This window comes from Gopherus flavomarginatus, unplaced genomic scaffold (assembly GCF_025201925.1).
Source record: "Gopherus flavomarginatus isolate rGopFla2 unplaced genomic scaffold, rGopFla2.mat.asm mat_scaffold_34_arrow_ctg1, whole genome shotgun sequence".
In the NCBI taxonomy this organism is placed as follows: Eukaryota; Metazoa; Chordata; order Testudines; family Testudinidae; genus Gopherus; species Gopherus flavomarginatus.
In genome coordinates, this window is record NW_026115061.1 from 3,896,582 (window position 1) to 3,911,614 (window position 15,033).

At 48.2% G+C, this 15,033-nt stretch overlaps 1 long non-coding RNA gene and 4 other non-coding genes across 5 annotated transcripts in view; all 5 read left to right on the forward strand.

Moving 5' to 3' along the window:
• Positions 1-15,033, forward strand: part of LOC127042240 (uncharacterized) — a 47,976-nt gene that overhangs the window by 16,782 nt on the left and 16,161 nt on the right. The gene's annotated exons all lie outside the window — the stretch shown is intronic.
• TRNAT-CGU (transfer RNA threonine (anticodon CGU)) lies at positions 4,539-4,612 on the forward strand. The gene has a single exon. It is a non-coding gene; the product is annotated as a tRNA-Thr (tRNA).
• On the forward strand, positions 6,905-6,986 carry TRNAL-CAA (transfer RNA leucine (anticodon CAA)). The gene has a single exon. It is a non-coding gene; the product is annotated as a tRNA-Leu (tRNA).
• TRNAE-UUC (transfer RNA glutamic acid (anticodon UUC)) lies at positions 12,096-12,167 on the forward strand. The gene has a single exon. It is a non-coding gene; the product is annotated as a tRNA-Glu (tRNA).
• On the forward strand, positions 13,426-13,497 carry TRNAA-UGC (transfer RNA alanine (anticodon UGC)). Its single transcript has one exon. It is a non-coding gene; the product is annotated as a tRNA-Ala (tRNA).

The following is a 15,033-nucleotide window of genomic DNA, read 5'->3' on the forward strand; positions in this document are numbered from 1 at the left end:
TGAATTGGCCTCCTTCCCCCACAACTCAATACCTGTAAACACATCTGGAGGACAAACACTGAACTGAGATAAATCAGAAGAGAATAATAATAATACATTCAAATCAAAGTCCCCAAACAGACTAGTATTGGTTTTTCAGCAGAAAATTTTCGGTCTGGGGAATTTTGTTTTCTGTCAGACCTTGCCAAGGGAAGCAGGTAGAAAATGTTTGAGTTTCCTCCTTCAGAACAGCTTGGCCTAGACACTAGCTCTGATCCACGGTTGTGGCCTTGCTCAGGATGGGGGTCTTTTAATTATTTGGGCAAGTCCCAGGGTGTTTGGGGGAGATTATGAGGATGTTACCCTTTGAGATAAAGACTAAGAAATACAGGACTAGAGAAATTTTTTTTTAGAAATCTGGGATTTAGATATTTAATTTAAAGCAAGGGGAGCGGTCTGAGTTTCTGAGAAGGTTTTTGTTTGCAAGAAGCAACATTGTCTGTTATTGTACCAAAGGGGGAGATGGTTGTCTATAAAGGAGAGGTGAAAACTAAATGCATCTGATGAGGATTAAATTTGAATCCATGTGTGCAGAGGATAATGGATTAGCAGTCCATCACCTTAACCACACGGCCACCTCATCTGAGCTGTTAAAAACATGACAGGAGAAGAAATCTAAGGCCGGCAGTGATAGGGACAATATGGAGTTTTTAAGTACTAAGCAGAAGCAGGGGCTGAATATGCTCCCCCCTCACATCTAGTGAGAAGCTGTGGGAAAGACTTCAGGAACAGACTGTGTTTGCATAGACACACCTACTCTGCCTACGTATGCAGCATGATGGGGCCGCTTCCCGAAAATGACCAGTTTTGGCTGGTGTTGGGTTACAAATCACTTTAGGATTGAGTGGAATGAAATGTTTTTATTCTTCCTGTATGAGTGAAGGGCAGCATAACATACCTAGTCCATCCTGATGGAGGGGTAGGTGGGTGAGGAATAGCTTTTATTGGACTGCATCGAAGTGATTGCGGACATCATCCTAAACCAGTGGTCCCCAAACTTTTCACACTGTGCCCTCTTAACCATGGCTGTGGCCCCTTGGAAGCCGCGGTCGAGAACCTGGGCTGGGAGTGGGGCTGTGGCTTGCTGAGGAGAGGAGTGCAGACACAGGTAAAGGGATCGCGGCTGGGCCAGGGGCTCAGGCTGAGGGTAGGGTGGATGAAGAGCTGGGACAGAGTGGGACTGAGTGGTGCTCCCTCCCTGACCTCCATGGGGGCTGGCTCAACCCTGAGGTGCCTCCATGAACATTCCTCTGTGCCCCTCTAGGAGGCATGCCCCACATTTTGGGAATCACTGCCCTAAACTGACCCCTAGTCACTAAGCAGGGGCTAGTGATGCCAAAGCCCAGGGACAGGGAGCTTTGCCAGAGTGGCGCCTGCAGGTCACATGCTGGGGGGCTGACACAGGCTCAGTGCTCTGGAACAGCTCTGAGCCAAACCCAGACAGAGTCCTCATCAGTGTGACACTGCCCAGGGGACGCTGTCACTGGGGGAAACCTCCTTGCCTTCAGCACGACCTGGAACTGACCTTGGACCTTTCAGCACCCGTTCCATGCCAGGAGCTTCCTGTAGTGAGTCACCTTAGCAGGACACCTGGGAAAAACTTACACCCCCCAAAGGAGTCATGCACCCCTAACTTCCACAATCCCCAGTGACTCTCAGCCAGCGTTGTAAAACAGAATGTTTATTAGTGGTCTGGAATACAGCCTAGGAAAGTTCTTTGTTAGCATAGGAAGTAGGAAGATTCAGCAAAGTCCATCTTCATGAGACCCAAAACTCAGAGCCTGGGCTCTCCCCTTGAGTCTCAAAACCAGCAGATTCCTTGCTTCCAACAGCCCAACTCAGCCAGGCCTTTTTGTCCCTATTCTGTCCTTTGTTCTGTTTTCCTGGCAACCTGGTCACCTGGCCTCCACTTCTTTCTTTGTTCTCTGAAGGACGTAAATCACACCTTGTAGAGGTCAAGCAGAGGAGTTTATTGCACACAGCGCTGGTGGAGTGTCACCTTGCTTATTAGGTTCAGAGGCACTGTCAGGGTCTGTTTCCCACTTTGAATTTTAGAATCCAGAAAGTGGGGACCTGCCTGTTACCTTCTAAGTTTAATTCCTAGCTTAGATCTTATCACGCTGCCACCAACCCAAAATACAGTGTTTAGGTACACTCTTTGTCCCCCAAAACCTTCCCTGGGGGACCCAAGACCCAAACCCCCTGGTCTCAAAACAAAGGGAAATAAACCATTCCCCCCTATCCTTTCTTCCTCCCAGATTTTCCCCTCCCTAGGTTACACTGGGAGATCACTGTGATTCAACCTCCTCGAATCTTAAAACAGAGAGGAAATTCACCTTCCCCCCACTTCTCTCCCCCTCTCAGACTCTCCGTGAGAGAGAGACAGTGAACCTAACACAGAGAGAAATTAACCTTTCCCTCCCCTTTTCTCCTTTCCCCCCACCAATCCCTGGTGAGTCTAGACCCCGTTCCCTGGGGTCTCACACAAGAATAAAAAAAAATCAATCAGGTTCTTAAAAGAAAAACTTTTAATTAATGAAAGAAAAAAATAAAAATTATCTCTGTAAAATCAAGATGGAAAAATGTTTACAGAGTCTTCAGCTATATAGACTAGAGGGACTCCCTCCCCCTAGCATAAAATACAAGTTACAGCAAACAGAGGTAAAATCCTTCCAGCAAAATACACATTTGCAAATAAAGAAAACAAACAAATTGAATCCGCTTTCTATCTATTACTTACTATCTGGAACCTGAGAGTCTGTTTCAGTAAGATTGGAGAAATCTGGTTACATGACTGGCTTCTCTTAATCCCAAGAGAGAACAGAGAACAAAGAAAAACAGCACAAAAAAAAGACTTCCCTCCCCCCAGATTTGAAAGTATCTTGTCTCCCGATTGGTTCTTTGGTCAGGTGTCAGCCAGGTTCACTGAGCTTGTTAACCCTTTACAAGTAAAAGAGACATTAACCCTTAACTATCTGTTTATGACAGGCACTGTCAATTAATTGATTACAACAGAATATATAGATTTTCCATGGGTGGGGGAAAATGACGGGGTAGGTAGTTCCACACCCCAGCTTAGGTTTTGCAGCAAGACAAGATAAGCATATTAGCCAATGGTTAAACATGTTACATAATGTCTCCACCCATGGTCTCAAGTTAGCAAGTTAACATTTAATGAATACTTTGATAAAATGTTACTAGTGTAAAATATCTATGTTAAATTCTGATTTGGGGTCCATAGGAATGGAGCAACTTCTTTGATTGTCCAACAGGTACATTCCTAGGGGTTAAAGCAAAGAAACAGTGAAAATATATGGCAATAAAGATTCTTTTTTGTGTGTCTTAAGGCAGGCGTTGGTTCCTCGGAAGGGAGCTGGAAGGATGTGTAGCACTGGGAGCAGAGTCTGATGTTTTCCTGTCTAGATGGCTTGCTGCCTAGAACGAACGCTCCTTGAGTGGGGTGACCACAGGGAATAGCTCAAACCTCCAAAGTTCCTGGCCAGGGGCAGGACATTAGCAAAGCAAGGGAGAGGTGTGGCAGTGACATCACAAAGGCCTTTTGCAGGACCTCAGACTATTGGTCAAAGGTGGTGGGGAGGTGGTGACCTCACAGAGAGATGCTGACATCAGCCAGGCAGGACAGGGGTAAGGGGCCAAGGAAACCTCAGAGACCCCTGTGGCTTTGCTTCAGCAAGTCTCTTTCTCAAGGTCTCTCTTTGAGGACTGAGAAAGTATTCGGGTTCATGTACGTGAGCGCCAGGAGGAACTTCTTTCAAGTTTTCTCCTTCCCTTTTCCTGATTTTACTAGAAAACAGCCGTCCCTGTTTAGAAGGTAAGAGACTCCTCGAGAAAAGGGGTGTCCTGGGCGTTTCACAGTTCGGATGCCAGTGGCCCCCCACACTGTAACGAAGTTCCCACCACCCTGCTCTGTGTTCGCAGTGCGGGAGAGAGCAGCATCCACGGCAGTGATTAGCTCCTGGCTGCCAGAGCAGAGCAGCAGGCTCAGCTGTCAGAACTTCCCAGAGCAATGAAAGGGGAGGGGCCCATGGCTCTGTAGCAGGAATGCAGGGCAGGCGAGTTCACAGCAGGCATTGTGGGATACTGGAAAAGGCCAGTTATGGTGATATAATGAACGACAGCGTCTACTCTGTCACTTCAAGTTTGCTGCAAAAAGCTCTAGACCTCCCATCAAAGTTGTTTTATTTTGTCAGCTAAACAGGGCAGTTTTGTCGCCAGACATGGCATTGCAGTGTGTACACCTGCCACAAGCTGCCGACTGAGGTAGCGTTGTGTGTTTTTCACACCCCTGAGCAACATATTTCTGCTGAAACAACTTTGTAGTGCAGACCTGGTCAAAGATTCACTCACACACAACTTGTAAGAACAACGTCACCTGCTCCTCTGCTTTGCAGAATCCAAATACAAGCAAAGCTTGTCAGGCCCTGGTGACGATGGCCGTGAGTCAGGTGTGGGCAAACACTGTGTTTTAGCTATCCACAGGCACCATGGCTTAGCTGGCTAAAGCAGCTGTTTCGTAAACAGGAGATCCTGGGTTCAACTCCCAGTGGTGCCTTGCTGAGTGGTTCTTGGGGCACCTGCTATTGGCTACTGTCAGAAGACAAGATTCAGAGCTAGATGGGCCTTTGGTCTAGCCCAGTGTGGTTTTTCTTATGGTTTTAAATAACACTCACAGGTACTGATAATAGAGTTACTGAAAGTTTGGGAGTTAGGAGCTGGGAGGTCAGTGGTCCAGTCCCCACACAGATGATACTCTCCCTCTGGGACAGGGGCAGGTCTGAGCTCTCACCCGACCGCTCATTGTGGCTGTCAGAATCTGTGAGCAGCTTGTTCAGTTTATGCCAAAGGTTGAGTCCTGCTTTGTGCACTGTGTGTGAGAATGAAAATCCTAAACTGCCTCTTGAAATAACGAATGCAGCAGGACGTGTTATTGTCCCTGCCGCAAGGCAGACAGACCAATGGAGAAATGCCGTCAAGTCCAAGGTAATACTCCACTGCCATTTTACATTTTTTGCTTGCTAAACTCCTTATCTGCCTGGCCCAGGCTGTCCTCTGCCTCAGCTGCTGCTCCCAGCCTGCTCTAGAGTCAAACATGGAGGGCTCCCAGAGGAACAGAGACTGGGACGGGGCAGCAGCCCGGGTTGGGCTGGGAAGGTGCTGGGAGTTCTGGTTCCCTGAGAACTGGCCCGGCTCCCTTCTCAACAGGGAACAAATCAATTCCACGTCCCCTCCCCAGAAAAATCAGCCTAGAGCCAAGGGCAGCAGGGGACTATTCCCTCTAGTTCCCACCGAGGCAGTAGAGAAGCCAGGGTGTTTTTAGGAGAGCTTATGGAACTGACGTGGGGAAACCAGCCGTTAATAACAGGCAGTTCCAGTTTAAGCTAAGTGTTTTTAACAATTTCTACAACATTAAAAAACCCTTCCATCATAGTGTCACCACCCATAAAATTGCTTCAGCCTTACAGGTTCCTAAGTGCACAACTAAACATCTCTTCAAATCCAAGGGATTGGAGATCAGTCAATGTTCAGAGTCATCCCACATAAAAGAACCATGTTGTGGTACATACTGGCCCCATCATGTGGTCGTTGCCTTTCCCTCCTCTCTGTTAAAAGTTTTAGTATTTTGCACAGAAACTTTCTTCCCTCAGGAGACACCTGGGAACCAGGGCTGCCAGCCAGACAAACACCTTTAAGAGGAGGCGTCATCTGTCAAAAAATGATCTCCCTCCTTCAGTTCAGTGACACCCTGAAATGTTTCTTATCCCAGCAGAGCCGGAGGACTGAAAGCAGCTACATCAAGCCTCTGTGTAGCTAGCAGGAGTGAACACAAACACTCCCTTGTATCTGAAGAGATGTTTAGTTTTACCCTTGGCAAACTACAAGGCTAAAGGGAAAGGAGATGGTGGTGTCAGATATAAAGAGTTAAACATGAAACAATCATCATAGTTATGCCTATAGCAACTGTAAATATTTCTAAATTCTTCTTATTATTATCAGTGCATTATTTTCTCTGTCATCTAGACATTGACTAGATCTTGACCAAGAAATTTGGATCTTGACAAAATAATCAACTACCCCTCGTTAAGGTAATGGACTTGACACCCACTCGGGTGTCTCGACACAGGTTCAAGTACTAACAACAGTGGCACCTTACAGCCATAGCTTTTAATCAGGGCAATACATTGATACAAATTCCTGTTAAATCATTTCTCAGCCAGAGTCAATCGCCCACATTCCTTAGGGCATTGGGCCACCATGTGGACGTTTAATTTCCCTCCTCAATTTCATATAGAGCCACAATTTCGTTTGCACAGATCCAATAACAGTAAAACCTCCCTGTGTCTCTTGTCTGAGCCAGGGCATTCGATTCCAGTGAACCCTTCTGTCGTGCAATGGCAATGGTCAGACAGAGGGGACGTGGTCACCTGCATCCCTGCCAGGGAGATATTGGCTCGGCTCTTTCTTTCTGCTGCTGTTGTTAGTCCATGAAACATCAGGGATGGAATGCAAGGCTGGGCTCACACACCAATCCCCTGAAACATTTCAGTGCCCCAGAGAAATCCTGCCCCCGGCTATTGGAATGATATGGTGGAGATTCGAATAGGAAAGGGACTGTCTGAATTGTCAGTGTGGGGAATGAACAACAATCTATAGCAATGTCGTTAGCCACAAACACACTAATCATGCTCCAGCTGGAAGGGAAATGGGCAGGAACTCTTGCTGTTCACCATGGACACACTTACACTAATGCACAGCTGTGAGTGTGCTGGGGGAGTTGGTCTGAGCCATCTGAAGTGACAATACTGTGAGAATAGAATCATCATGTAGGGCAGCACCTATTCATCAAGTAGTTGTGGCCGAGTGGTTAAGGCGATGGACTCAAAATCCATCGGGGTCTCCCCAAGCAGGTTTGAATTCTGTCAACTATGGAAGCGTTAGTGTATTGTCATTGCTGCTGTCTTAGTGCCTGAGCATCCATGGAGCCAGACCTTGTCTCCCTCTGAGGCTGGCTATCCTTAAAATACTGCTGTAGCACTGTGAAGGATACAGTTGCTACAGGGGCCAGAAGGGTTTTCCATCCCTGTAATAGCTGCATTGGCAAAACAATCTTTCCTTTCATTTAGCACTATCTAACCATGGCTTAGGTCAGCTTAATTATACTGGTTCTGGGGGGTTTCACACCCTGAAAGACGTACTTGTTAGAGGGTTTATCCCATCACCCTCCCATTCCCTGGTCCTTCTCACGTGACCGGAGAGCAGCAATGCATGAAGCTCAAAGGTGCAAACAATTCAATGTTTATTGGGGTAAACTTCCAGCAAGCAATGATTCCAGTTTCCCTCCTCAGTATCCCCCTTCCCAGCTCTGACACCACAGAGGCTTGCCTGCATCCCTGTTCCCCTTCCCTGTTCCTGTTCCCCCCCTTAGCAAAACATAATTCCAATTCCCCTACCCCAATTCCCATTCGCATTCCCCCCTTACTTCCTGATTGACTGCAGACTATATAGTAAAACTTGAGTTCTGCTTAGCTCTATCTTAACCAATCATTTTACTGACTAATCCTAACATATTGTGACATAATTCTCTAACCAATTATACCCCACCACCTTAATTGGTTTAGACAAAACAAATTAATTATACAGCAGACAGAAACAGTTACAGAACCAGACAGAGATTATACAGACAAGCAATAGGAAAGTGGGGACTACAATGACAGAACAACAAAGAAATGAGGATTTCACACCCCAGTTGTTGGTAAGTGAGTTGTTCCCAGACAGGATGCTATCATAGTAGAGGTTGTGGGTGCTGGTTGCTTAACTGTCTGGCGCACAGGGCAGGATTTTGAGGTTCACCATTACTCTCTTAGAATGCTAGCACCCATCTTTTGTTACCTTAAAAAGTGAACAGGGAGATTCCAACACCGCAGAACTCATGGAGCTCCAGGAAACTTGTAACTTTAGGTCTGGGTGAGTGCGTCTAAAAATCAGCTGTGCTGTAGAAGGTCTCTAGGAGTTGAAAGAGATGTGCCATCTTGACCTCCCTAAAGAGTTCATCAACTATTAATGAAAACTAGGGTTGATAAGTCACCTTCTTTGTAGTATCAGGATGGTGGACTGGTCTAAAGTGCTAGCTGTAAGTTTCTTTTTTTCCAATCCACTGGGTGTTCTAGTCTCTGCATGGAGACGTCATTTCAAATCCCACTCCTGACATGACCATTTAATTCTATCTGCAGAAAATGGTCTCACTTTAATCTCCTTTGCAACAATAGAACACCATTTGCTTAGCTTTACTCTTCCAGTAGTTGTGAGAGAAGTTCCAAACCAGGGGGAAACAGGGCCTCTTCTCTCGACCCATCAGTTTTTGTCTTCCTTCATTCCAAGCCATTTCCTCAGATACATCCATATTTCCCACACTTTTATGAAACTTTACAGTCATCGTTTAATTGCCACACAACTGTACTTATGAAGTAAAGTGAAACACAATATTTTTTGGATATTCTTGCAGAAGAGTTTTGTTTTCTGACCTGGAATTGAACAGGGGCTACCTGAGGGGGACAATGCTACTCCCTTTTCTTTGCTCATCCAAAAAAACATAAGTTTGTGGTGCCCTTTGTTTCCTTGTTTTTCAAACACCTGTCAAGGACAGCCTAGGGAGACTTGGTCCTGACTCTCAGAGTCCCTCCCTGCCCTACCTTTCTATATGATTCTGTTGTGTGGGTTTGTGCTGTGTCATTGTTCCATGCTGAGCTGTTTTGCACAGTGTCACTTTGCACTCTGATGCATTGTTTCGTGTTGTATGGTTTTTGCACTGGCTTGCGTTGCACTGATTTGAGCTGAGCTCTTTTGCAGTGCGTCATTTTGCCCCATGGGGCGTTCATTTTCATGGTGCTGAATTCTCGAGCTTTGCACTCCTACGTGTTGTCACTTTGTGCTGTAGAATGTCAGTTCACGCTGAATTGTTAGATGTTAGATTGGAGTGTTTCCACTTTTGTTGTTGTTTGTATTGTATTGCGATGGCATCGAATTATAGAGCTGTACGGCTGCAAGGGCCCTGGAGAGGTCATGAAATCCAGCCCTCTCTGCTGAAGCAGAGCCAAGCAGAGACGATGCATCGAGGGCATGTGGGATCAAGTGCCCACAGCAGTCGGCCCACGCAGGGAGCAGAAGGAGGGAACCAGAGCCAGAGCAGATTGTCTAGGGGACCAAGTGTAACCCTTCTACCCCTCTGAGTTGGCAGCAACAAGGGCCGGGTTCAGTATCCAGGGGTTCCGTTTCAATAACCCAATGCCAAACCAGCTCGAGCCCCCACCCAGTGACCTGGGAAAATCTTACACACACCCCTAGGCGCCTCAAAGAGGCAATGCTTCCCCTCTCGCAAGCACAGAATCTCGGTGTAGCAGAAAAGATTTAATACATGAGATAAACAACAAACACTAAATTGGGAAAAACACCTCTACTAGAGTTCATAGACCAAACCGTGAGCAAAGACCCACCCCAGGAAATTGGGCTGTGTCCTCTTTCCTGGGCGCTTGAGTCCAGCAACCCCCAAATCACCCACAGTCCCAAAAGTCTCTGTCCTGGGTCAGTGCAGCCCCAAAATTCGAGAGTCTACCTGCAGGTCTCCCCCCGCCAGCCTGGTAGAAAGGGGCACCTTACGTGGTCCAGGGTCAACTGCCCTGCCTCTCTGTGGATTCTGCTCCCACCTTCTCCATGAAACTGCTGTGTTTTACCAGCCGCTCCACTCTGCTCCTGCAGCCGTTCTCAGAAACTGCTCCGCTCCGCCAGCTGCTCTGCTCCACCAGCCGTCCTGTGAGCTGCTCCAGTTGTCCCTGCAAACTGCTCAGCTCTGCTCGCTCTGTGGGCCGCTCCACCCGTCTCACAGCTACTCTGCTCTGCCAGCCACTCCGCTGCCACCAGCTGTCCCGTAATCCGCTCCAGCCATCCCCACAAACTGCTCCACTCCTCCAGCAGCTCTGTTCCACAGTATAGCTTTGGGCTCCCCACTAGTTAGCACTGTACTCAGTGCTCTCAGCTCAGTGATTTTAGCTTTTTAGTGATTTTCAGCTCTTAGTGATTCCAGCTCATAGTAGGGGAGCCCCAGTACTAGTACACCATTAGCCCAAAGTGATTTCAGCTCAGTAATCTGTATTTAAATTTTTAAGGGAATAAAAAATTCAACTCTGATATTCCACAGTGGAGAGAGGAAAAGGTGCAACTGGTGCTTCTGGCTCCACAAAGAGACTGCACCACCAGGCACAGATACCTGTCCCCACTCTCCCTCAATTCTCTGGGTTTTGGAACCCATGTCCCATGTCTAGCCAGTACCACCCAACTGAGGGTTAGCAATTTGTCACCAAGCAGTCCCACAGCTTGGCAGTCTGGGATAGGGTGGGCGTGCCTATGCAAATACACTCTCTGAAATTCTTTCCACCAGATGTCAGTGTAGAGCTTATCCTGACTCTGCTTACACAAGTATATGCAGAGTATCCTTGACAGAGGTTTGTTCAACCTGTTCTTAAAAACCTCCGAGGACAGAGACTCCACAGACACCCTTGGGAGCCTATTCCAGAGCTTAACTACCCTCAGAGTTAGAAAGCTGTTCCCAATATCTAACGTGAATCTCGCTGGCTGCAGATTAAGCCCATTACTTCTTGTCCTACCATCAGTGGACATGGAGAACAAAGGATCATTGTCCTGTTTATAAAGACCAAACTTTTCCCTCTGCAATCATCCGTTAACTGGTTATTATCCCCTCTTCTTGCCTGGGGTACAATGGAAGAGGACAAAATACTTTCTTAACATAGGATGCAAATGTCAGTTTGTTCTCTCTTCATGTTTTAGTGAAGCTCAGAGAGAGGAAGAAACATGACTTGCCAAAGAGCACAGAGAGTTTGTTTCATTTTGATCTGTGAATATTAGCAGAAGAGTGACACCTAAGGGCTGTCGCTACCACCCACCATGGGGCTTGGATTTATGATGGTGGGATTAAGAGCATCATGCTCTACCAACAGAGCTAGCTAGATTTAAAGTCAATCAACTGCCCAGACGCAGTGTAGAAGGTGCCCTGACGGTTTTTATTTGTGAGCTGAGGTTCCCTGTCTGACATTTGACTTCTTTCTGGTTTGTTATGTCTCCAGTGAGCAAACCGGAGCTGTCACAAGGCTGGTTATATGCTGCTTTCTAGACCAGAGAGCTGGGGTTGATTTAGCATGCTGCCGCCATCAGCTTGTCAGAGCAACCAGGGCGGGAGGTCGGAATGTAGGATTCTCCCACCAAGGGGAGGTGCTGTTGGACTCATCTAGTGGGGGAGAGTCCGAAAAAGATTCTCAGTTCCCAGAGAGAGGGCAGACAAGCTGGTGCCACACACACATTTTCACAGGGAATCGGGCCCCCCGTTTGGGAAAAACTCAAAAGAAGCCCAGACCCAGGAGTGTCAGAAAAGGGAATCACTGTTTGCTTTAAGAGATGGGTGAGGGAAACCTGCAAGTCCTTAGATCCCTCCAGCACCTGATAGAACCATTTGTGGGGAAAGTCTGGGAAAGCCAAGGAGAAGGAAAAAGGCCTTGCAGCTGTTGTGCAATCACCATGCTCTCAGTAGAATGGTCCGGGGAGCTCTGCTCTCAGAACACACAAGATGGCAAAGTTCAGAGCCCTGTTACACAGAGTCAGACTGTGATCAGCTCACAGTGAGAGAAAGCAACACCCCTCCCTTGGTCTCTATGCCAGAGCTCCTGTCATCTGAGTGTCTTTCCTGCAAGAGTCAGCTGCTGAGAGGGTTGCGATGGGGTAAATGAAGACAGAGGAGGATTGTTCCTCCTGGGGTTTTTTTTGCGTGGCTCTGTGATCCTGCTGGAGGAAGCATCCTTAGAGTTTATTTCAGTGGCTTGTGTTGGGCTGACGTTGTGACCCTGAGTACAGGGGTTCCTGTACTCTCTGTTCTTAACCCCTCAGGGAGTGGACAATGGAGTACTGTCAGAAAGTGGATAGAAAGTAGCCTAAGACAGTGTAGCATAAGTGAGAAAAAAAACAACATTATCAGCTCCCTGGTGGTCTAGTGGTTAGGATTTGGCACTTTCACTGCCGAGGCCTGGGTTCAACTCCCAGTCAGAGAAAAATAACTTCAATTAAAAAAAAGCTTCGGTTATTCTTCCCTTGCAATGTAAATAAATCTGTGGCTGTTTCCTGATTCCCCCATCTTCCCAGTGTCTCCATGGCAGGGCTGGCTCCAGGCACTAGGGATAGCCAATGGAGTGGGGAGGCTTCTGTGGCTATTGGGTCCTCTCAGTCCCTCTTGGAGGGAAAGACTCACTGCCAAAAAAGGTAGAGTTGCTGCTGATTGCACTTTCTTTATTTCTTTTTTCCACTTGGGGTGGCAAAAATGCTGGATCTGGCCCTGCTCCATGGAAGACAATTTGTTAAATCCCAGATGAGTGGAGTTCTATCAGTTCTCAGCCTGAGTCCTTAGGTCTTAATCCTGAGGATATTGTCCCACCATGGGGCCATTTCCCTCCTCTCTTTCATACAGAAGCACAATTTTCCTTGCACAGACACAGGAGCAGCAAGATCTTTCTCTGTCCCTTGTGCAAAGCAGGGGGCCAAATTCCATGGAAACAATAGATGAGATGGGGCCCTAGGCACATCCAGCCCTGGCAGTGAGATGTTCCATCCCCTCTTTCTTTATGCTCCTGTTGTTATTTCATGGATTGTCTGGGATGGGGGAAAAGCTGAGTTCACTCCAGGTGAAGGGTAAAAAGGACCCTCAAAGTCTCAGGACCCAACCCCTGCTACCAGGATCACTGAGGTGCTGGGGATTTGATTAGGAAAGGGACTATGTGAATTGTCAAGGTGGGGAATGAATAACAATCTACAACCAGATCCACCTCATTAACCACTGACACAGGCTAATCCTGCTGCGGATAGACGGGAAACTGGGAGTGATTCTTTGCTGTTCAGCCATGGAAACAGTGACCCAATTGCACCGCAGTGAATGTGCTGGGGAAAGTTGGACTTCACAGGCAGGTGGAAAACCTAGAACTCCACACCCCACTTCTGCCACCAGGGTGAGGTGTTGAGCTGCTCACAGCATACCCCACAATGACCTTACAGCAGGAGATTGCAGCACCCCCACCAACCAATGCAGGGGAGAGTGCTTAGTGTATCTCTACACCCTGAGTCCAGGGCACAAACTCTCTCTGCCCCACACATAGAATCTTGCCCTGCTGCAAAGTGACTCCTATGAACAAGTAACCTCCAGGAGAGCAGGCCTGGCCCTCAGAGAGGGGAATGGGTTTCTTGTGAAGCTTATAGGTCACTGGATGCAGTGAGAACAGGAAGGCTCTGAGTATAACCCATAGCAGACACAGCCCATCTGGGGATGTAGCTCAGTGGTAGAGCACATGCATTGCATGTATGAGGCCCTGGGTTCAATCCTCAGCATCTCCAGGTTCATTTTTGCACCTTGCTGCTTTGCTCATGCCCAGAGGGGATGAGGCCCACCAGTATCCCTGCACCAGTTTCAGTCCTGCTCAGTGAGGGGCAAGTGCCAATTGCATGGAAGGTCTGGGGGGTTTCTGCTCCAAAGTCACCTTGGTACATTTAAGATTCCCTCTCACTGTGCTGCTTGGGACAAGGGTAGATGAAAAGGGTGAATCCTCTAGCAGTGGAGGGAAAGGTCCCATCTGCACAGACTGAGAGGCAAGGAAACAGAGGGGCAGTCAGTGCTCAGAGAGGAGACAGGTCAGTGATGTACACCCACCAGGGGACACTGTCTTTTTGAGTATCACAGGGGTAGCTGCGTTAACCAGGATTTGTAAAAAGCGAGAGTCCTGTGGCACTTTATAGACTAACAGATGTACAGGAGCATAAGCTTTGAGGGGTGAATCCCCACTTCATCGGCTGAATGTAGTGGGAATTCTGTGCCTGGCTAGCCAACTACAAAAGCAATTTCTCCTCCCTTGGCGTTCACACCTCAGCTGCTAGAAGAGGGCCTTATCCTCCCTGATTGAACTAATCTCCTTATCTCTAGACTGATTCTTACCTGCATATTTATACCTGCTCCTGCAAATTTCCGCCACGTTCATCCGACGAAGCAGGTATTCACCCACGAAAGCTTATGCTATAAGGTGCCACAGGACTTTATGTCTTTTTGAGGTGAGTGCAGCTTGCTTGGGAGGTGCTGACGAAGGATAGGAGAAAGGCTGGAATCAATGACAGATGAGACCAGAGAAGGGGAAGGGGAATGGCAGCCCCACAGAAGGTCCTGGGTGCTCAGATGCCCCAGTTATTGCACCCTGGCCTATCGTAGAGATAGAAAAGACACCGAGGGACCCAGCCCCCCTAACAGTGGTCCCATGGACAAGAACCTGGTTGGGAGTGGGGTGAAGGCTCCCTCTGGGCAAAGTGGAGCTGAAATCCTTCAGTGTCCTGGAAGTTAAGCAATGGAAGCTTCAAACCCTGCACGGGTGTGGGGTGAGGTGCATCAGCAGAAAGTTGGGCTGGGCAGGGGCGGCAGGTTTGTATAATTTTTGGTGGTGCCCAGAATGGGACCAAGTCCTGCCCCCCCTCCCCACACCTGCCTAAGGCTCTGGGAGGGAGTTTGAGTGTGGGAGGGAGAGGGGCTGGGCTCTGGGAGAGAGTTTGGGTGCAGGGTCTGGGCTCAATCAGGGGGCTGAGGTGCAGGAGGGTGTGCAAGGAGCAGGGTCCTGGAAGGAGTTTCGGTGCAGGTGTGGGGTCTGGGTTGGGGCAGGGGGTTGGGAGTACAGGAGAGGATGAAGGGTGCAGCATTTACCTCGGGCATCTCTCGAAAGCAACCCGCACCCCCCTCTGGCAGCAGCCCCTAAGCAGGAGGGCTGGGGGCATCTCTGAGCACTGCTGACCACAGACTCCAGCCCTGCAGCTCCCATTGCCACAGTTGGCTCTTGGGGCGAGGACAGCATGTGGAGACCCCACACACACAGTTGTTCTTCCCACAGCTGGCAG